General features: G+C 42.1%; 2 long non-coding RNA genes across 5 annotated transcripts in view; one reads left to right on the top strand and one right to left on the bottom strand.

The window, feature by feature from the left end:
- The window catches only part of LOC121015020 (uncharacterized), a 75530-nt gene that overhangs the window by 31378 nt on the left and 20953 nt on the right, over nucleotides 1-23199 (bottom strand). For 3 of the 4 annotated variants that reach the window (XR_005783562.1, XR_005783561.1, XR_005783563.1), the window contains exons 2-3: nucleotides 14587-14796; nucleotides 12974-13267 (exon numbers count right to left, since the gene is read on the bottom strand). This is a non-coding gene — a long non-coding RNA (uncharacterized LOC121015020). Of the gene's footprint in view, nucleotides 1-9829; nucleotides 10343-12973; nucleotides 13268-14586; nucleotides 14797-23199 lie in introns of those variants that run through there. The other variant, XR_005783564.1, reaches the window with a different exon arrangement.
- On the top strand, nucleotides 13033-21039 carry LOC121015022 (uncharacterized). The gene is made up of 4 exons (XR_005783567.1): nucleotides 13033-13141; nucleotides 17503-17621; nucleotides 18637-18842; nucleotides 20636-21039. It is a non-coding gene; the product is annotated as an uncharacterized LOC121015022 (long non-coding RNA).

The raw sequence follows: 23199 nt of genomic DNA, 5'->3' as shown, positions 1-23199 counted from the left end.
CTCTTGTATACAGGGGCCTCGAGGTGAGGACATACAACACCAAGAGGTAGAAAAGGAGGGAAACTTTCTGTGGGAGGCAAGTCTGAAAAGGGAAGCCAGATAAAGGGAAGAGTCTGTCTCCCCAGCCTCCTGCCACCCATGATCCAAGTCATGGAGATACATGAAAGGGAACTGGAAAGAGCCCAGGTTCCCCTCTGTGATGGCTACTAGAGGTCTTCCTGTCAGAAGGGGAGGGTCAAGGTGAGTCATCAGGGCGTGTGCTTATTTCCTCAGCGAACTTGTTCTCCAGCTTCACTTGTGACCAAAGGTGTCTGATGAACAAAGGGCTCTTGTTAAAGCTCAGTATGGACCCCTCTGGTCAGAACGTGTATTCGATGAGAACAGCTAAGAGAAAGAAGGAGAGTGTGGCAATGACCCGAGAGGGCCTGCAGGAAGTGGGGGGAGGAAGCCATGAGGATTAATAACTAACACCAAATCGCTAATGGCTGACAGGGTGAAGGAAAAAGACCCCTCCATAATGAGCATTTGGTGCATAAATAATGCGAAGCAAGACACAGCTGGTCAGGGTTACAGGTTCTTCCCCACTGAAGGACCCGATCCAAACCCAGAGACCAGCCCTCTCAGACACCCTGCGGAGCCCAAGGCAGCTGGATCTTTGTTAGAAAGTTGCAGTCAAAACCAGAGTGTTATAAACTGAACTGTGTCCCCTGCAAAATTCATATATTGAAGTCCTAACCCCCGAAGTGACTGTATTTGGAGGTAGAGACTTCAAGGAGGTAATTAAGACGGAAGGGGATTATAAGGGTAGGGCCTTAATCCAATAGGTGTCCTATAAGAGGAAGAAGAGACACCAGAGAGCTCTGTCTGCACAGAGGAAAGGCCATGTGAGGACACGGCATGAAGGGGGCTCTCTGTAAGCCAGGAAGACAGGCTCACCAGGAACGAAGTCTGCTGACACCTTGATCTCGGACTTACTGCCTCCAGAACTCTGAGACAACACACTTCTGTTTAAGCCATGCGTTTGTGGTATTCTGTTATGGCAGCCCTAGAAAACTAATATATAAACAACTTGAATGACTTTACCTTCCTTTACTTTTCTTGCCTTGTGTCTGATTACACATGATGAGCATGATAATTATGATGGTGGTGATGATCTAGTTGCTTTTTGGTCCCTGTTGAACCTCATATAATTTCCCTTGTGGCATCTTTTCTTCTTTGTATACAAAAGATGATTTAGGGGACATGGCAGAAAAATTGGTGAGCAAACCAACAAACTGATGTGCAGCAACATAACAGATATTTTGATGTAGCCAATTTGACCACTAACCTTTCACCTTTTTTTTATCACCAAGTGCTGAACCAGTGGAAGATGCTAGTGAGGCTCAGTGTGGGAGTGGGAATAAAATATGGGGTGCAGTAAAATAAACACTAAGAAAAATTAAGGGGCGTCTGGGTGGCTCAGTCAGTTGAGCGTCTGACTTCGGCTCAGGTCGTGATCTCTCGGTTCATGAGTTCGAGCCCCACGTGGGGCTCTGTGCTGACAGCTCAGAGCCTGGAGCCTGCTTTGGCTCCCCACCCTCTCTCTCTCTCTCAAAAATAAATAAACATTAAAAAAAAATTTTTTAATGGGGTAGAGTAGAGCCTGGGTGAGGGCTCATAGATGTGCTGGAGGGAGTGGCAGGGGCGTTCCCACTATTTGGTTGTTTTCTAAAAACTACAATTTAATGTTTGGGAAGTTTTAGGATCATGAAATCGGATGGATATTAAAATGTAGGCATTCAATGTCATAGGGTCTACATGGGGGATGCCAGCAAAGACCCTCCTCTGCAGAGGCTGGCACCCATAATACCATCTGAGTAATTGATATACAGTGTCTGAAGAGAATGACGAATATAAGCATGGTGACAGACGAGAGCTAAGCATGGTGATTAGCACGAGAGCTAATCTGGCAGACAAAAGAAGGAAATCCAGGGAAATTCTCAGTGTCTGGTGATAAGTGTGCTCTGGGCTAGGAGAGCAACCCAATGCTCCCACAGGAGACATGAAACACTAAATAAACAGAACTGTAGTCAAATGGCCTAAGGTCCATCCCTGGTAGAAAACTGCAATGTTGGGCATGAATCATACTGAGTTTCTACCTATAGGCTGGACCACCAAAACAGGACAGGAAGGGGACAGCAAATGGAAGGTTGTGAGGACTGCTGAGACTCTACGCTTGATGGGTACTTATGATCCTCTCTGGCACTGGTGCCACATGATGGGAAGCAAGGCTGCATCTTTTGGGGTAATGACATTAAGTTTTGATGGATCCAGAAAGCGATGGAAAACAGCCCTGTGCTTATCAGAGATATCATTTCTAGATATAACCCAGGGGGCTCAAAATGGCCAAGGCAGAGCAAATAAGAAAGTTCTGGCACTCACTAAATAACTGAGATATTTCTTAATATATGCTACAGGCCTCCCCAAAATTCACATGTTGAGGCCCTTAACCTCTCGGTGTGGCTGTATTTGGAGTAAATAAGTAACTAAGGTTAAATGAGGTCATAAGGGTGGAGCCTTGATCTAATAGAATTAGTATCCTTGTTAGAGGAGATTCCAGAGAGTTTGCTCGCTCTCTCCCCACCATGTGAGGACACAGCAAGAAGGCAGACTTCTACAAGCCAGGAGAGCTCTCACCAGCGACTCACTGGCACTTGATCTTGGACTTCCCAGCCTCCAAAACTGTGAGAAGATAAACTTCTGTTCTCTAAGACAACCCAGTTTATGGTATTGTGTTAATGGCAACCTGCGCAGACTAATATAGTGTACAAGAAATCTAATAATTTCCCATGGACACCTATAGTCAACAAAAGTTAATGTACCTCTGAAGAAAAATTTTAAAAGATTGTTAGTTGCTGGTGAAGGGAAAATTGCAGTCAGTTATTTGTTTTTTATTTTTTTTTTTAATTTTTTTTTTCAACGTTTATTTATTTTTGGGACAGAGAGAGACAGAGCATGAACGGGGGAGGGGCAGAGAGAGAGGGAGACACAGAATCGGAAACAGGCTCCAGGCTCCGAGCCATCAGCCCAGAGCCCGACGCGGGGCTCGAACTCGCGGGCCGCAAGATCGTGACCTGGCTGAAGTCTGACGCTTAACCGACTGCGTCACCCAGGCGCCCCTGCAGTCAGTTATTTGTATCCTACCTTAAATACATGAGACACAAGTTTTACCCATGAAGGATATTATTTATTGTTTTTCTCCTCATTTTGAAAGTAGTTCATTGTTTAAAAAATAAAATCTTGTAGGGGCGCCTGGGTGGTTCAGTCGGTTGGGCAGCCGACTTCGGCTCAGGTCATGATCTCACGGTCTGTGAGTTCGAGCCCCGCGTCAGGCTCTGTGCTGACAGCTCAGGGCCTGGAGCCTGTTTCAGATTCTGTGTCTCCCTCTCTCTGACCCTCCCCTATTCATGCTCTGTCTCTCTCTGTCTCAAAAATGGATAAATGTTAAAAAATAAATAAATAAATAAAATAAAATCTTGTATGCATCCCAGGCTATTTCTCAGAAACATTCGCAGAATTACTAAATTAAAGATTGTGCACATTTGAAGGCTATTCGATAACTATTTCCAAAGTACCACCAACAAGTTTGAACCAATTTACACTCCATGACGGAGCGGATGAGAATGTCTGTCCAAACACTCATGCCACCCCTGAATTTTGTTTTAAATTTTGTATTGAGTGTGTCCCAGAAGCAGATCCTGAAACCCCAAATGTAAGAAGTTTGAGTAATGGAGTACAAGGAAAGTACTCCATTGGTAAGTGGTACTCAGAAGGAAAGGCAGCTGATGAAGAGTGTGTTGCTAAGCCAGCCACCACAGTGGATGACTAGAGCTTAATCTTGTAGAGAAACCCTGGGAAAGAGCATGGAATGCCTCAGAACTATCTGACCCGGGTGGAACAAGGTAGTTATTACCTCCAAGAGTCGTTATAAGTGGGGCTGCTTGAAGAAGGGGGCAGAGGGCCTTCTGTAGTCAAAACGGGCGGGGGGGGGGGGGGGGGGGGGGGGGGGGCACACGGTTCTTTAGCAGAAAAAGTTCTCAGGCACAGAGATGGAGATACTGGCAGTTAGAAGCCCATGGGGTGTAGTCAAGTGTCTAGGCTAGGTCCCAGCACTGATGGCCTCTGCTATACTTTGTCAACCTGATAGGCCAGAAATGCTTGGTTTCTCTCTATGCAGTAAAGAATGAACCTTCCTCAAGGAGAGTTCTGTCCTTTGTGTTTGGACACAGACGGGTGATCTTAGGCCCCTGGAAAGCTCTGCCTGATACGAGTGGCTTCTTTGCCTGGGGGCCTTGGCCACCAGTCTAATGATGTGATTTATGATGGGGGTGTTGAGCCATGCTGTACCAGTTTCAACCCCAGGAGGGACGGGAGACTAAAGGCATTAGTCTGACTTCCTGGAGGGAATGAAGACTGAGCCAGCTGGGCGGACAACATGTGATCCTGCCCCAGTAAAAACTCTGGATGCCAAAAGCTCAGGTGAGCCTCAGTGGTTGGCAATACTCTGTGTGTCACACATCATGACCAGGAGGCGATGTCACCCATGACTCCAGGGGGAGAGCCCTCACAGACTGCCCCACATGTCTCTTACTTCTGATTTTAGTCTGTTTCCTTTCACTGTAATCATGAGTATAGCACTTTCCGGAGTCCTGTGGTCACTGCAGAGAATTAATGGACCTGAGGGTGGTGTTGGACAAGCTCTCTAGGCTCTTTGTTTTTTAAGGACTTAATTTTGTGGGTTTTTTTAAAGTTTTTAAAAAATATTTATTTTTGAGACAGAGTGCAAGCAGGGGAGGGGCAGAGAGAGAGGGAGACACAGAATCTGAAGCAGCTCCAGGCTCTGAGCTGTCAGCACAGAGCCCAGTGTGGGGTTTGAACCCACAAACTACAAGATCATGACCTGAGCTGAAGTCAGATGCTCAACCGACTGAGCCACCCAGGTGCCTCAACTTTGTGGGGTTTTGTTGTTGTTGTTGTTGCTGTAACTAGTTTGCCTAATAATTTAAATTGTGGTAGTTTTAAATTCTTGTGAACTCAGTTCTATCAATCTTTCCCTTTGTAGTTTTTATTTACTTAAAAAGGCCTTTCTCACTACAAAATCATATAGGCATTCATCTTTATTTTCTAGTCTTTTTTTTTTTTAATTTTTTTTTCAACGTTTATTTATTTTTGGGACAGAGAGAGACAGAGCATGAATGGGGGAGGGGCAGAGAGAGAGGGAGACACAGAATCGGAAACAGGCTCCAGGCTCTGAGCCATCAGCCCAGAGCCTGACGCGGGGCTCGAACTCACAGACCGCGAGATCGTGACCTGGCTGAAGTCGGACGCTTAACTGACTGCGCCACCCAGGCGCCCCTATTTTCTAGTCTTTACAGTATCATTTCCTCTCATTTACCTAATTCTGTTTGGGATTTGTTGTTAGGTAAACATCTATGGCTACTTCTTTCCAAATAGTTTCTCAATCGACCCATCTTTGAATAATCATTTTTTTCTATATTTTTATCACATGCACAATTCCCACATACACTAGGGTTTGTATGTGATCACTCTATTCTGTTCCATCTACATGGCTGTCTTTTTCTTTCATCACCCTTGTCTTTATTTTCTGCGGCTTTGGAATACATATTAAGATCCCATGATATAGATCTTTCCCTACATATTATTCCAATATAAAATATTCTTGGCTTGCTCTATTTATTCTTCCATGATAAAATTTTCTGCACCCCTTGGAAATGCAGTACTCAGAACATAAAAGAAAGATTTAAATCAGTTTGTCAATTCCGATCAGCCTTCCAAAGTAACAACCTACTACAGTTTTTCATTGGAACTTAAACTTAAAAATTAATTTTAGGAAATTGATATGCTATTTGCAAAATGGAATCTTTCCATGCAGAAAAATATACCATCTTTACCATTCCACTGTAAACACAAAAATATTTAAAACATTTTTAATTGATATTCTTCATACAGGTCCAGGAAGTTTCTTGTTAACCTCAAGGAAATAAGAATTTTTATGGCTCTCAATGCACATTGCTAGGTTACCTCCAGAAAAATTCCAATTCAACCAGCATCACATAAGACTGAAAATATCCCCTTGCCAAACTGAGCAAGTAAAAAAAAGAATCTCACTATGCATTTAATGTGTACTTCTTTGACTTTTCATGAGATTGAATGATTCTACATATACTTATTGGCCAGTTGTATTTCCTTCTTTGTGAACTGTTATCTTTTGCCTATTTTCTTTTTTGCTTGCTTGTTTGTTCTGAAAGAGAGAGACAGAGAGATAGAAAGGAAGGGGCAGAAAGAGAGAGGGGGACAGAGAAAGAGAGAGAGAGACAGAGAATCTTAAGCAGGCTCCCTGCCCAGCGCAGATCCCAACTTGGGGCTCAATCAGTCTCATGACTGTGGGATCATGACCTGAGCCAAAATCAAGAGTCAGAGCCTTTACCAACTGAGCCACCCAGGACCCCTTGCCTATTTTCTATACTAAGAATTGGGGCACCTGGCTGACTCAGTCAGTGGAGCATGTGATTCTTTATCTCAGGATCATGAATTCAAGCCCCACATTGGGCATGGAGCTTACTTAAAAAAAAAAAGAATCTACAAGAAGAACACTTTGACTTACCAGATAGAAATATTTTTCCCAGTATGTCCTTTGCCTCTTAATTTTACTACATTTTCTGCTATACAGATTTTTTTCATTTTTCCATCTATGCAAACCTATTCTTTGTGGGTTTTTTTCATTGTATTCAAGAAGTCCTTTAATTCAAAGATCATAGAGGGTTTGTGTACATTTTTTTGTAGTCCTATATTTGTTCTTATTTGTTCTTCTATTTCTTTTATAGCTCCTATTTAAATTTCAATTCCCTAATCCACATTGGATTTGTACCAGTGTATGGTATAACTGAAGTAAAGACTGGATTTTGTTTTGAATTTTAAGGGTTGGTTGGTTTGAGTCTATACCTTGACCAATGGGCATCTTCTCTTAGGAAGTTATTCTGTGTCCAAGCTATTTGGTTTGCTTAGTAATTTTTAAGTACAGAATTTCTTGGCACACACCCTTCAGTGGAGTAATAAAATGTTCTTATTATGAAGAAAAATTATAGCAATTACAGCTGAAGCCTTCTTACTAGTGTATGTAACAAGGTACCTTTTAGATTAGGGAATGTGGAATATCGTTCGGCTGCCAGTTGCTGCCCTGCTGGGGCTTTTGTGAGCCCTCTGAAAGTCTGCAGAGGTAACCAGGTTATTTTTCCAACAGCATCTGTAAAAATGTGTTGCTACAATTCACTTGGAAGGCTCAATCCCCCAAGGGCACAAGGAATTAATTTACAGTCACAAGTTTGACATTCTTACAAGAAAGCTGCTCTACCACAGGGAAACATGAACCTCTGAGAAGTCAGATGTGTTTGGAGTCCAAGATTTCCAGCAACATACTATCCGTACGGCGGAACTAAGAAGCAGGAAAAACCTCTCCTGACAGCAAATATGGTACAGTCTAAAGACCATCAGGTTCAACGTCTGAAAAACCTGGAGTGAAGTCCTTGTTCAATTACCAATGGTTTGACCTTGGGCAAATCACTTAATGGGTTTCAGCTTCCCCTCTTATAAAATGGTGGAGCTCATGGGCTTGTCGCGAGAGCTAAATGGAAAACCTATATGAATGTACTGTGTATACTGTACCACAGTGGTCAAACAGTGTAGTCGTTAATTAGCCTATGATTTAACTCATAATATGCTACTTCTCTTGCTGAGGAGGAGAAGGTGGTACCTGCTGTCCTTGGCCCATTCAGCCTGTCCTCGGCAAGCACTATCTGGACACCCGCAGCCTCCCCTAGAGTCATGCCCCGCATTTGAACCGCACAAGCTTCCTACCTACAGCACTTCCCAGGGAAGACATGTACCTCAGCTTAGCTTACACACAGGGCCTTCAACAAATTAAACACTGCATCTAGAGGGGAAAAAGAAGAGTAACAATTACTGAGCACCTACCATGTGCTGAAAAGATAAGCTAGCAAAATAAAGATGGGTAAGACAGTCCTGTCTTTTCTTGTCTTGACTTTTGGGTGCACCAGGTTCATGAGCTCCATAATGACTCAACATATATCACTGGCCAGAGGGTATTCACAAGCCTGGCCTACATTTCCACCTTGGGCAGTGTTAAGACCAGGAAAGAGAAAGGATGTTAGATGCAAGTTATGTGGAGTCAATGGAATATTTGTACATGATTAAAAAGTTCAGCTGGTTCAAAGGTTTGTGCAGTCTATAAGACTTCAGTGCTTTTTATATGAAGCAATTCCTTCTAGCTCTTTCTAGTCCTCTGGGGAGGCCCTACTTTCATCTTATCTCCCTTCTTTCCATCAGGAGTTTTTCTCCTTCTAGCTTAGAAGGCCATTCTTCAACTGGTTTTTATTTCTTCTTGAAAAAGAAATCAGATGTGTGGCTTTAAAAATTCAAACAATACAAAAGGATATACAATAAAATGTAAATCTTCCTTCCCGAGTTGGGGTAGCCACTGTATTTTTGTCTTTCCAGAAATTTCCCCTACTTAGATAGGGGCGACAATTGAGTTTTTAATGTCAGAGAGGATTTTTGCAAACTGAAAGGATCCCTGACAGTTTCCTGCCTTTCAAGTGATATTTAGTTTATCAAAGTCATACATTTTAATTGTTTTTTTAAAGTTTTTAATGTTTATTTATTTTTGAAGGAGAGAGAGACAGAGCATGAGGGGGGAGGGGCAGAGAGAGAGGGAGACACAGAATCTGAAGCAGGCTCCTGGCTCCGAGCTACCAGCACAGAGCCCGACACAGGTTCAAACTCACGAACTGCAAGATCATGACCTGAGCCAAAGTCGGACGCTTAAGGACACTTAACCAACTGAGCCTCCCAAAGTCATACATTTTAAAACTTAGTTTAAAAAGATCTTTAAGTTAATGGGGCGCCTGGGTGGCTCAGTTGGTTAAGCGTCTGACTTTGGCTCAGGTCATGATCTCGCCGTTCCCACCTTCAAACCCTACTTTGGGCTCTGTGCTGTCAGCTCAGAGCCTGGACCCTGCTTCGGATTCTGTGTCTCCCTCTAGCTCTCTGCCCCTCCTTGGCTCACACACTCTCTCTCTCTGTCTCAAAACTAATAAAATAAACATTAAAAAAAAAAAAAGATCTTTAAGTTGAAACTAGTTTGGTTTATTTATTTTTGACAGAGCATGAGCAGCGGAGGGACAGAGGGAAGGAGAGAGAGAATCCCAAGAGGCTCTGCACTGTCATTAGAGAGCCTGATGCGGGGCTCGAACTCATGAGCCATGAGGCCATGACCTGAGCCAAAGTCAGACACTTAACCGACTGAGTCACCCGGGTACCCCTTAGTTAAAACTAGTTTTATTTTTTTTAATTTTTTTTTTTTTTTTTACTTATTTTTAAGAGAGACAGAGAGAGAGAGAGCACAGGCAGAGGAAGGGCAAGGAGAAAGGGGGAGACAGAGAAACCAAGGCAGGCCCCAGTCTCCAAGCTGTCAGCACAGAGCCTGACACGGGGCTTGAACTCACGAACCACGAGATCATGACCTGAGCCGAAGTCCTTAACCGACTGAGCCACCCAAGTGCCCCAAAACTATTTTTAAGAGTTTAAAACTTTCCTGGAAAAGACTAGATACAAATTAAAATTGTTATTTTGTTTATAAATTGAATAATGTTGGTATAAAAATAAGAGTTATTTTTATTTGTACTTATTTTTTTCTTCCAGTTTTACTGAAATATAATTGATGGGAAACACTGTGTAAATTTATGGTGTGCATCATAATGACTTGTCTTACGTGTATTGCAAAATGATTACCACCAGTTTAGTTAATACACATCACCTCATATAGTTCCAAAAAATGAACTTTTATTATTTACTCTCTTAGCAACTTCTAAACACCCATACAGCAGAGTTAACTACAGTCATCGCGTTGTGCGCTACACCCCCAGCACTTACTTACTTTAAAACTGGAAGTGTGTGCCCTTAACCACCCTGCCCCAACTCCTCCTCCCCCACTGCTGACAACCACAAATCCATGACTTTGGTTTTTTACGTTCCACAAATAAGTGAGTTATACAGTATTTTTCTTTCTCTGTCTGACTTACTTCACTTAGCATACCGCCCTGAAGGTCCACCCGTGTCAACTGGCAGGATTTTCTCCCTTTTGGTGGGGGAAGGAAACAGGATCACCCAAGCAGTGGTGGTGCTGAGGCTGGCTTGTTCTGGCTTGAGAAAGTGGACTGTGCACATAGCTTCCCGCGGCCACATTTAGTGGCATCAGTTTGGTAGACTGAAATGGGCCATGGTGTGAGTTTTTATACCAAAGAAACTTGCAAAGGCTACAGATCGGGGCTTCCCCACCCTCCCAGCCTCCTGACCAGTTTCCCAGCCCACTACTATCGAGAAGGCCTCTACAGTAGACCAGGCAGGAGGGGCAGTGGCTTGAGGTAGGGTGGTGAGAGGCAGGTGAACATACGTGGACGGATTTGGAAAGATATTTGCAGATGGACTTAGCAGGATTTGCAAACAAACTGGATATGGAATGGGGCGGTCAGAGAGAGGGGGGAGATAAGAATATTTCCCAGTCGATGGGTATGTAACTGTGAGCATCAAAGGCAGTATTTTTAGTTCGACTTTGAGACAGAGAAATGTCCTAGACTCAGACCATTACGTCACTTTAAAACTACCTACTCCAGGGGCGCCTGGGTGGCGCAGTCGGTTAAGCGTCCGACTTTGGCCAGGTCACGATCTCACGGTCTGTGAGTTCGAGCCCCGCGTCAGGCTCTGGGCTGACGGCTAGGAGCCTGGAGCCTGCTTCCGATTCTGTGTCTCCCTCTCTCTCTGCCCCTCCCCCGTTCATGCTCTGTCTCTGTCTGTCCCATAAATAAATAAAAACGTTGAAAAAAAAATTAAAAAAAAAAAAAAAAACTACCTACTCCAGTTTTCAGTCACTCAGGACTTGGCCCCAGTCTACCCTCTGAACGCATCCTGGGCCATTCTCTTCCTCTCGGCCCTAGACTCCAGCCTCACCCGCCAACTTGCAGATCTTCATTTAGAAAACTTTTTAGCCAGGCCTTCCTGTTCCTTCAGCCCAGAATGTTTGTTGTTATCTTATCTCTGCCTGGCCAGCCTGTTTTTTGCCGAAGGTCCCTGCTAATAGAGAACACTTCCAACTGCTCGAAATGGGTCTCCCTCCACCTTATCCTCTGTACTTGTTTTCTTCCTGGCACTTAGCACAATTCCTAATCCTGTATCTATGTCTTCTTGTTTGTGTGCCCTGCCTCCCTCACTGGACTATAAGCTTTTTTAAAATCCATCTCTGGGGGCGCCTGGGTGGCTCAGTCAGTTGAGTGTCCGACTTGGGCTCAGGTCATGATCTCACAGCTCATGAGTTGGAGCCCCGTGTCCGGCTCTGTGCTGTCAGCTGGATGCTGCTTTGGATCTTCCGGCTCCCCTCTCCCCTGCCCCTCCCCCACTAGTGTGCTAGTGCACGTGCATGCGTGCTCTCTCTCTCTCTCTCTCTCAAGAATAAACATTAAAAAAAAAAACCCAGCCTTAGAAATAAAAGAAGTAAACAGTTGAGCCTTTGCAAGTAGCTTGTCCTCAGAGCAGGGTGTCACAGGCAAGGGCAGGTTCAGGCTTGCGACCAGTCACACCACCTGGGCTGTCTCGCTTTTCCCAAGCCGTGATCCAGCTAAAAAACCAGGAAGTTCTCAGAGTGGAGATGACAGCTGAATAAAGACCTGAAGGACGGGTGTATTACATTTCTGTGGGAGTGCCAGCTCAGGAGAGATGTGTTGGGAAGTCTTTCGTTAACCCAGCAAGGCAGGCAGAGCAGAGATCCCTCCTCTCTGTGGAGAGACGCAGAAGCCCAAAGTCTTGCCGGAGCTCCCAGGGCTGACAGGTGTAAAACCGTATCAAAGTTCAGGCCTTCGTGCCTCCAAGTTCAGAGCCCTTTGCACTATGTCCATTTAGCACGAGCTTTTGTGTACCTACCATTTGACAAATAAATGGGAGTGCAAGGGAAATATGACACACAATCCTTGACCTAACAGAGTGAGAAACTTGCGTCTATGAGACAGCTCGAGTCCACTCCACCACCAATACAGGCTGACAGAAGGACCATCTCTTGTGCTGCAAGTAGCCCGACAGAGAGGGGACGATGTTCCAAAATGCTACTTGAGTTCTGCACCCAAGCCTTGAGACCCTCTCAAGGCAAAGGAGTGCACTTGAGTTCCCTGTGCCCCCTCCGAGTTCACATCCTTGACTTTCACTGATGCAGACATTTCAGAACAAAGAGTCTCTTTTCTAATCAACAGCGTGCCTTACACACAGACATGTGACATTGTTACAGCCAACTGGGCTGTTCCCGCCACAATTATTCTATACTCCATCCTGTATCCCTGTGTTTCTTTCTTCCGCTCTGCCATTTTCTACCTACAACATTCAATCCTAGTGACTCAGTGACATGTAACACTTTTCTTCTCCAGATGCCCTCACGTCTCAAACTAAGACTGACATTGCCGATCACAGGTGCCTTCCGTCTGGTCACCGACCCCCTGCCCTGTGTGCTGACAGGGGCACCCGCAGCCTCTAGGTCCTGGTCTCATCAAAGATCGGATGCTATTCTTGGGCGTCACTCTCGCATGCCGGTTGCCACAGTCACTCATGGAAGTCAGGAGAGAAGAGGCAAGGAAAGGGTGGAGGAAGAGAGGAAAGTTGCATGTATGCCGGGAGAAGTCAAAGGTCACCAATTACAGCTTTCGGTTCCAGTCAATGACAGTCAGGACACAGGCTAAGTTCACTAGAAAAGCTGTGGAATGATTCTGCAGATTTGCTTGTGACCACGGGGCGGCACCATACCCTGACCACCCCACCCCCGGCACCAAACATGAGCTTGTCAATAATTACTGGAACTTACCCTCCTCCTGGGTAGGACCCAGTACTGTTCGTTGTCGATTCCCTCTTGCTTTAAGATGATGCTAGTCTTCCACGCCACAGGAGACAGTGTTGTCCAACAGCAGAAGCTTCAGCCGGAACACAGTGTTCATCTTCATGATGACTGCGTCTCGTCCACATTCTCATTCAGGTAAGACCCAAGCATTTCGTTCAAAGCAGTTAAATAAACAATAAACTTGGGAAGCTTCCTGTGAAAGTGTCTTTTCTCATGTTCTTTGTTCGCATTGTATGTTCTTCATACTAGGTCCTAAAAAGACTGAAAACAGGTTTAAAAAAAAACTTAGTGTTTATTTTTTGGGCGGGGAAGAGGCAAAGAGGAGGGGGACAATGGATTCAAAGTGGGCTCTGTGCTGACAGCAGAGAGCCCAATGCAAGGCTTGAATTCATGAATCATGAGATCATGACCTGAACTGAGATCAAGAGTAGGATGCTTACTGATGAAGCCACCCAGTTGCCCCAAGATTTTTTTTAAGTAGGTTCCACACCTCACATGGAGCCCAACGCGGTGCTCGAACTCACGACCCCGAGATCAAGACCTGAGCGGGGATCGAGAGTCGTCAGACATCTAACCAACTGAGGCACGCAGGCACCCCCAGCTTTATTTTTAAATAAACACTGATTCCAAATGTAATCTCTAGACATGGTGAAATGAGGCATTTTGAATCCCTCTTTAAAATAATATCACCTGTCAGATTTTAAAACCACCAAAGCAAAATACAGGCTACACTTACAAAACCTAAAATAATTTACTAAAATCTTTTTTTTAATGTTTTTATTTATTTTTGAGACAGAGAGAGACAGAGCATGAGCAGGGGAGGGGCAGAGAGAGAGGGAGACACAGAATCGGAAGCAGGCTCCCGGCTCTGAGCTGCCAGCACAGAGCCCGAAGCGGGGCTCGAACTCACACACCTCGAGATCATGACCTGAGCCGAAGTCAGAAGCTCAACCGACTGAGCCACCCAGGCGCCCCACTTTACTAAAATCTTAAATTCTAGATAATTTTGCCACAAGGTGAAGATGTTCATGAGAAAATACTCTCATTATCAAGAATAAAAGCTACTTCTCAGATGGTCGCAACCCCCTCAGGGTGCTAGTCAGAGCAGGGGCAACTCTTCTCCTGCCCCTTTGGCCAAGTGGAACCAGAGTCGCCTGACTCCATCCCCCACCCAGCAGGCTCCTATTCATCCCACAATGCACCTCTTCTCACACCTGTCCTCTCCACACATTTCCTTTTCTTCCCACGCCCTTCCTCTGTTCCATACCCTTTCCTCTCCCCTCTCTTTTCTTTTCCCATTTCCTACCTCAGTCTCAGGTCTTGACCTCTCTTATGCCTCCCACCCCTTGCCATTCAAAAACTATAAAATTAAGTCCAAAGATAAATTGGTATTACTTGTTTTGAGAACTCTGCGTTTTAATTTTTAAAGTAGGAGCTTTGAACATTTTCTCTTTTTCACTCTAATATAAAAATTTACTGTTCTATGTGTGGGCGCACACGGATGTGTGTTTCTTTGTGCCCCATGTGTGTTCTTCATGTTCCCCTTGGGGATTAGCAGACCTTGAAAGAGAAAAGGGTACCTGCTCTGGGACTGTATTTCTTTGGACAAGCCCCATCAAACCTGCTTGAACTCCCTCATCTCTTGTCAATGGACAGATACTAGGTTTGCCGAAACTGGTCCTATCCATCTTCTACATGAAGCAGCTCCAAAACGACAGATCAAGACGCTGGGGTTCCTCATTGCTCCAAAGTAGGGCTGGAGAGTGAATTTTGTGCAGCAGCCTGGTAAACTGAGGAATGACCAATTTCAGGCTACTGAAGTGACATCACTGAACGCTGAGCTGGGGGTAGATGCCCAGTAAGCCCACTGTTCATAAGATGAGTGTAAATAACATCAAGAGAAACACAGTGGTAAAATGTGGTAAAATTGTTATTTCATTTACAATAAGGTTGCAGAGGTTAATAAAATGTCAAATTTCTTTGTTTTGGGATAGAATTCAAGTTGGGTTGATGACGCTAGTTACTGTGTATTGAGTTATGACTTTGATTGGCAGTTATGCCATTGGTTGATGAAACAAAGAAATTAGATAGAAGAACTCATGAATAAAAACAAGAGCCGGTATTTTTGAAAGAAAAGTAAAATAGACAAATCTCTGGCAAATCTGACCCCCCCAAAGAGAGAGAGAAACACATATATAATGCTATGCCAGACAAGGGAACACAACCACAACATGGAGGAAATTTTTAAAGCATTTTTAAATGTAATGTAAATATTTTTTTAATTTGAAAATGAAAAGCTAGTTAGCAAAGTTACCAAAACTAACTAAAGAGGTAAAACAAAAGATATATCAATAACCATAGAAGAAATGGAAATAATTGCCAAAATTATCCAGACCCTGATGGTTTACATATAACCTATCATACCTTCAAGAAAATGATAATACTTAAGTTATTAAAAGTGTTTTACATATATAATAGCAAAAGAAACAATTCTTCATTTATTTTACAAATTGGGCATAATGCTAATACCAAAAGTTGAAAAAAATAAGCCCTAAACATCTCACATTTACAGATACAAAAATCCAACAAAAATATTGATAGACCAAAATCAGTGGTGTATTTCAAGGTCAAATGTACATGACAAGTAGATTTCTTTTTAGGATTCAAAGTGTGGTTCAATATAGGGAAACCTATTAATATGTTTTACTTTATTGGTAGAGTAACAAAGAAAAATCATACCAACAGCTCAAAAGATGCTAAAAGTGCATCTATTAAAATCCAACACCGATCCCTGCTAAAAATACTTGGTGAACTAAGGTTAGAAGACAATTTCCTTAATTTAATAAATATAAATGACTATATGACCAAATTAATGGCGTTCTCACTAAAGTCATGAGAAAAGATAAAAGTACCCACCATCGCCACTATGTTTCAACATCGTTCAGCAGGCTGTTTCACAATTCAATGCGATAAGAAAAATTAACAACATTGGAAAGTAGAAAACACGTTTTTTGCATACATTATTATTTCACAATGAGAAAACTCTCAAGAGGGTAAACCGAGAGCCATTAGAGCTAAAAAGAGATTTCACTATGGTAGCAAGCTATGAGATAACTACATACAAATACACAGGCTTCTTGTAAAGCAGAAATAACCAGTTACAAAACATAACAGGGAACAAATCCCTTTCACAAGAGCAACTAAAAAGAGAGAACGATTTGGAATAACAAGACATGTGCTATGCCTATCTAAATAAAATTGTATTCTTTATATATTAAAATATAAAAGTAGTCTTAGAAAAATGGAAAGACCTACCAAGTCTCTAAATGAAAAAGTTTACTATTTAACAGATATCAATCCTTTCCCCAACTTCATTGGTAAGCTTAATGTAGTTCCAATATTAATTTTTGCCAGTTCTTGTGTTTTTATGTATTTGCTTCTTAAAAGTGCCAAATTGATTCTAAAGTTTATATGGAAGGATCCATAGATAAAAATATAGTTTATATGGAAGATTATATAAGCAAGAAGTCATTTTTAGAAAAGAAATTCCTGAAGGTAGGTCATCCCTAGTAGCTATCAAAACAATTATATTACTATATCTAAATTATGTTAGAAAAGTTAATAAAACAGTATGGTACTGGTAAAGTAAAAGAAAGACCAATAAAACGGAAAAGAGAGCCTAAAAATAGTCCTAGATTTTGGAGGAAACTTAACATACGGCAAAAGGAGCACTGAAAATTAGAGCAATTCATTCACATTAGAAATTTTTCTACCAGTCAGATCAACAAAGATTAAAAAGTTTGATAACCCCCTTTGTTGGCAAGGAAGTGTGGAAATAAACAGGTTTTCTAACTGGTTATTTCTGCTTTACAAGAAACCTGGACTAATATAAATTAGTCCAACCTTCGTGGAGCAATTAAGCAATATATTTTAAAATTTAAAATACTCATACCCTTTGATACAACAAATTCTATTTCTAGAAATTCCTTCAGAAAAAAAAAAACAGAAAGTCAGCAATGGTGCAACTATAAGAATCCTCATTATTGTTTAAAATATCAAAAAAAAATTGAGAATCTAAATATCAATGAAGAAAAATAGGTTAAATAAATTATCATAAATCTATACAATACCTCCATCGGAATGGATGGAGAAATCTGCCCATTATATGTTTTATGTGAAAAAAAGCAATTTGCAAAATAGTATAGTATGATTCCATTTCTGTTATGTATTGTGGGGGGGCAGATATACAGGCACAGAATTAAATCTATTCAGATATGTACAAACTATTTGTATCTGGGGATTGGATTCTGGGGACTCTCTCTACTTTGTTCATTTCTATAATCCTTGAATCTTGGTACAATCTGCACATATTTCTTTGATTATTAGAAAAAACCTTTTTAAGTATTTCTATTTTTAGAAGCAGAGGTAATTAATACATGTTTGATTTTTTTTTTAATCTCAAAATACTGGTGCCGTGGGTGCAAAAATCATGAAAGTGTCTTTGATCATGACAAGAATGGATCATTAAGCTTAACTGCTGTGACAACCTTTAGAAGAAGACGTTGAGAATCCTTTCAAATCCAGTACTGCCAGGAACAATCTTTCATCGGAAAACGTAGGTCACGTTCTGTGGGATTCAAGGGTATCTCAGTGCCCCTGCTCCCCAGCTCCTCTCTACCCTTCTCCCCACCCCACCCCAAACCCAAATACCTTTGCCATATACATAAGAGTTTTAATCATTTGGTTCCAAGACTTCTTTGTTGCCTTTAAAATGTAATTGTCCCTGGGAAGTCTAGTCTATTCAGTTTTATAACATTTATATTTAGAATATATGTCTGTGAGCCCCTTTCCTGACAGTGGGCCTAGAGATGGGCCAGGAGGGAGGGTACAAATATATGGGCACTATTAGGGCCCATTTTGTTTTTCTTTTTGGGGCAGCACTAGTGGCTGTGGAACTCAAACTGAGAATAGATTTAACATATACAGAAAAGATGTGTAGAAATCAGTAAAACATTTTAAGTGGCACCAAACTAGGTAAAGGGACTCAAATAGGATTCTAAGACTGAAAGTATGGGAGCTCAAACAGTGTTTTGGCTTCCTTTTTTTTTTTTTTTAAACGAGAAAATGCATTATTATTTTACTAATAAATTACCAACAATAAATGAATTGATAATAATACTAACAAGTTGAAAACAACCTAAAAGGTAGAGAATGGTTAAAGTCATTATGACACGTGTAGATAACACATGCAATGGAATACAGCCTTAAAATGATAAAAAATATCTCTATATTTAACATATCAAGATGTTCAAGGCATATTACTAAGAAAAAAGATTACCGAATAGTACGTGTGGAAGAGTCCCATTTTTGAAATATAGATATAGAAATAAACACATTCACATACTTCTTCAAACTGTTGGCCCCAGGACCCTTCCCCAGTAAAATCACCTCCCATTCTTTTTTGGAGTCTCCATGAGTTGCTTTTATTAATGTGCTCCTCATTTATGCTCTCGTGGCATAAATTATGCTCTCACATTCCTCCACTGCAGCCCTCCCTTGGCTTCTGCCACAGTCCGCCCAGAGTTACTGGGAGAATGTTGGTTCCTGACACAAGAGGTTGCCTCTTACAGGCCCAGGAAGCTACAGACTGATGCAGCACAAAATGGAGCTGACCTCAGCGTGCACCACTCTGGAGACCGGCCATGCTCTGACTGAAATGTGAAGGAAGCCCCTTCCCATTCCTGTTTCCTTTGTCATCTAAGCCTTTTGCCGATAGTCTCTGTCTCCACAGGCCTAAGATTTACAGAACGGCTGGGTGAGCTTTTGGGGAAAGCAGGTTAAAAAAAAAAAAAAAGAGAGAAAGACAAGAAGGCACATAACACACGTGACTAAATTCTTTCTATTCCCTACATTTTGCTCCCCAGGAGTTTCCATCTATTCCAAGTTTCAGCCTTGTCCAAATAACAAAATCAAAAATGCTTTATGCAAATCGACCTTTGCAAATCAACACCTGCTTTACCCAACCCCTTTCTCCAACACAGCAAAGCTGTGATACCAGTTCAGGCCCAACCAATTGCCCTCCCTAACCAACCAACCCACATAAATGTGTCTGTGTGCGTGCGTGTGTGTGTGTGTGTGTGTGTGTATAAACACACACTGAACTAAAAACAGTATTTACCTCTGGGTGGAATTATGGGGGAGTTTTGTTCCTTTTTGATTATTTATGTTTTCTGTTTTTTCTACACAGGATATGGATAATTTATAAGTTTTTCTAACTTAAATTTTAAATTACACTCAAGGCCACACTTATATTCTCTTTGGATGGTCAGACTAATGGGAAATTCTTTTTGTTTTTATGAACAAATGCGTAACAAATGCGTAAATTTTCCAGAATAACTATAATCCCTTTTTAAGTGAAAATGAAAATATAAACCTTTACTTTTCTGAGATATGTCATTGTGGATTTTTCTGAGAGATTTAATTGTGGATAGAGACGTGAGGCAAAGGTGGGATTGGTTCTTAGAAGTTAGTGTTGAAATTCTGGTAAAGGATAAGGTCCTTTCAGAAAGAATAAACATGGGTAAGTTTGTTGGGAAAAGAAGTGAACTGGGAGGGGAGCAGAAGAATGAATTAGAGATTGGATAGGTGGATTGGGAAGGAGGAGGAAGACTGATAATGAAGACACAGGAGAGAGGCACCTGGGTGGCTCAGTAGGTTAAGCCTCTGACTCTTGATTTCAGCTCAGGTCATGATCTCACAGTTGTGGGATTGAGCCCCGAGCCCCAGCACAGAACCTGCTTAAGATTTTCTCTCTCTCTCTCCCCCAACATACCCCTGTGCACCGCCCCCCACTCTCTCTCTCAAAAAACAAAAACAAAACAAACAAACAAACAAAAAAACACCAGAGAGACAGACAATCCATTGGTGTGGTTGCATACTTGCATTTTAGTGGTAAACTCCACTAGCAATCAGTCAACTTCAAAGTGAAGTTCTTGAATTTTACAACACCTAATCAAGCTTTACCTAGTTAGCCAGGATGTAAAAACCACAAGTAAAACACGAAGTTGAAAGGTATAGTTTTAAAAGGACAGCTGTGGTTTCCGTTCACAGACTGCAAGGATAGGGTAGGGGTCTGTCATTGCACTGTGACAGGGGCAGTTGAGATGGAAGTGGAAAGAGAGCACAAAGGAAAGTGCAGTCAAGAGGCAGCTCACTAGCACCTGTCTCTTCTTCTGACGACAGTGACAAATTGCGGATGAAATGCAAAAAGCAACAACCTAAAGCATCTGAAAAGTAAAGAAACCCAGTCATAGTTAGTAGGGGCGTCAAAAGCTGGAAAAGCAATTTGTGCAGGGATGGAGCTCCCATTTTTAAAAAAATTTTTAATGCTTATTAATTTTTGAGAGAGGCAGAGAAACAGAGTGTGAGTGAAGAAGGGGCAGAGAGAGAAAGAGACACAGAATCTGAAGCAGGCTCCAGGCTCCGAGCTGTCAGCGCAGAGCCCGATGCAGGGCTAGAATTCACGAGCAGCAAGATCGTGACCTGAGCTGAAGTTGGATGCCCAACCGACTGAGCCACCCAGGCACCCGGGGGGCTCTCATTTCATTTCCTGTTTTTTTTTTTTCACAGTGCTGAACCAAGGGCAGTCATGCAACAGAGCTACAATGGTGGTACCACAGACAGCTAACACCTCAAGAAAGGACCCTGTGTCTGGAAAGACTGGGAAAGGGAGTGCCTTGAGCAAAGAATATGGGAGAGAATCTGGGTTTCTTTTCCTGTGTGTGTGTGTGTGTGTGTGTGTGTGTGTGTGTCCCTTCTCTCAGAGCTTCCCAAGGGTGATACCCTAGCAGAATCAGTCAAATGGCATGATCAGCTAATACCCAATAAAAACTTTGCTTTATGGTCAAACATTTTTTTAATGGTTCTTGCGGTCCAAAGAGAATTGGAATAAATCACTGGGTAAATTTTCTCTTTTTTCACTCTCTTCTTAGCACCAAAAGTAGTCCTGATTACAGGAACTATGTAGCAGCACAGGCATCCAAGACTCCAAGAGAACCCCACCTATCTGGCCAGAGGACCAAGGAGTCTCTGCAGGTGGGAGAATGTGGGGGAATCCTGGATAGAAGGGAGTTAAAGAGGGGCGCCTGGGTGGTTCAGTCGGTTAAGCATCCGACTATGACTCAGGTCATGATTTCACAGTTCTCCAGTTAGAGCCCCCCATTGGGCTCTCTGCTGTCAGGGCGGAGCCCGCTTTTGATCCTCTTTTCCCCCACCCTGCCCCTCCCCCCGCTTGCTCCCTCTCTCTCTCAAAAATAAATAAACATTAAAAAAAGAAGGGAGCTAGAGAAGTTGGAGAGAGGGCTCTCCTGACTCTGTGTACAAACTAGCACAAGGCATAGGCTTAATCCTGAGCTGCATATGCATGGAACATATTCAAGGCAGCCTAGCAAAGGTTCCAAAAACACTGGAACTTGACACTGGAGCTATCATGCACAGAATGTAGCCAGACAGTCTGAAATAACCCAGGTAGACTACCTGTTAAAATAATCCAACAAGTCAACATTCTCTGGAGGATTTTAATGGGAATCATTCATATTCAATATTCGAAACGTCTGGGATACAATCCAAAATTACTCAACACACAAAGAACCAAGAAAAGACCAATTTACAAGGGAGAGACAATCAACAAATGCCACCCACTGAGATGACCAAGATATTAGAATAATCAGGTACAGACTTTAAGCAGCTATTATAACATGCTATGAGAAGTAAAAATTAGCAATGTTGAAAAAAAGGAAAAAGAAAACAGGAAATACAGGCAGAGAAATAAAAACTGTAAAAAAAAAAAAAAAAGCCCATCTTGTAAAACTAAATGTATGCTAGGCATTTGCCCAGATAAGTTAAAGACTTATGTCCACACAAAAACCTGCAGAAGAATGTTTAGAGCAGCCTTATAATTGCTAAATTAGAAGCAGACAAGATGCCCTTTAGCAGGTGAATGGATAAACTGTGGTGCATTCACAAAATGGAATATTATTCATCACTAAAAAGAAATGAGCGCTAAAACCATTAAAACACATGGAAGAAACTTAAGTGCATATTTCTTAGTGAAAGAAGCCCTTCTGAAAAGACTACATACTGTATGATTTCAACTATAAGACATTCTGGAAAAGGCAAATCTATGGATACAGAAAAAAAGGTCAGTGGTTACCAACGGCTTAGAGGAGAGGGAGGGGGGCGCCTGGGTGGCGCAGTCGGTTAAGCGTCCGACTTCAGCCAGGTCACGATCTCGCGCTCCGTGAGTTCGAGCCCCGCGTCAGGCTCTGGGCTGATGGCTCGGAGCCTGGAGCCTGTTTCCGATTCTGTGTCTCCCTCTCTCTCTGCCCCTCCCCCGTTCATGCTCTGTCTCTCTCTGTCCCAAAAATAAATAAACATTGAAAAAAAAAAATTTAGAGGAGAGGGAGGGATGAATAACTGGAGCACAGAGGATTCTTAGGGCAGTGAAACTATTCTGTACAAACCTATAAAGGTGGATACATGTCATTATACATTTGTTAAAACCTATGAAATGTACACCAAGAGTGAACCCTAAAGTAAACTGTGGACTTTGGGTGATAAAGATGTATCAATATAGATTCATTGATTGTAACAAAACCCACTTTCATGCCAGATGTTGATTATGGGGGAATTTGTGCATGTATAGGGGCAGAAGGCATATGGGAATGCTCTGTACTTTCTTCTCAATTTCACTGTGAACGTACAATTGCTCTAAAATGTGAAATTTATTTTTTTAAAGTTTTAAAGAACCAAATTGAAATTTTAGGTGTGAAAAAATACAATGTCTGAAATTAATACTTCAATTGAAGCCTCAAGGGCAAAATGGAGAAGAAAAGAAAGAAGAGTCAGTGAACAGAGTGAAAGATCAATAGAAAGGAGGAAGAGGCAAAACCAGAGGGACAACTGGAAAATAAATAATAAAGCAAATCTAAAAATATCAGTAAGTACATTCAATGTAAATGATCTAAACATACTAATTAACAGTTTGTCAGATTGAATTAAAAATAAACAGTACCACAATATATGCTATCTATAAGAAACCCACTTCAAGAATAAAAACATAAATGGGTTAAAAGTGAAAAGATGGAAAAAGAGACATCATGCAGACATTAATCAAAAGACAAAGGGGGGGGGGG

The sequence above is a fragment of the Herpailurus yagouaroundi genome, unplaced genomic scaffold (genome assembly GCF_014898765.1).
Source record: "Herpailurus yagouaroundi ecotype Mexico unplaced genomic scaffold, PumYag 205, whole genome shotgun sequence".
Classification (NCBI taxonomy): Eukaryota; Metazoa; Chordata; class Mammalia; order Carnivora; family Felidae; genus Herpailurus; species Herpailurus yagouaroundi.
This window is presented reverse-complemented; position numbering and strand designations above follow the sequence as displayed.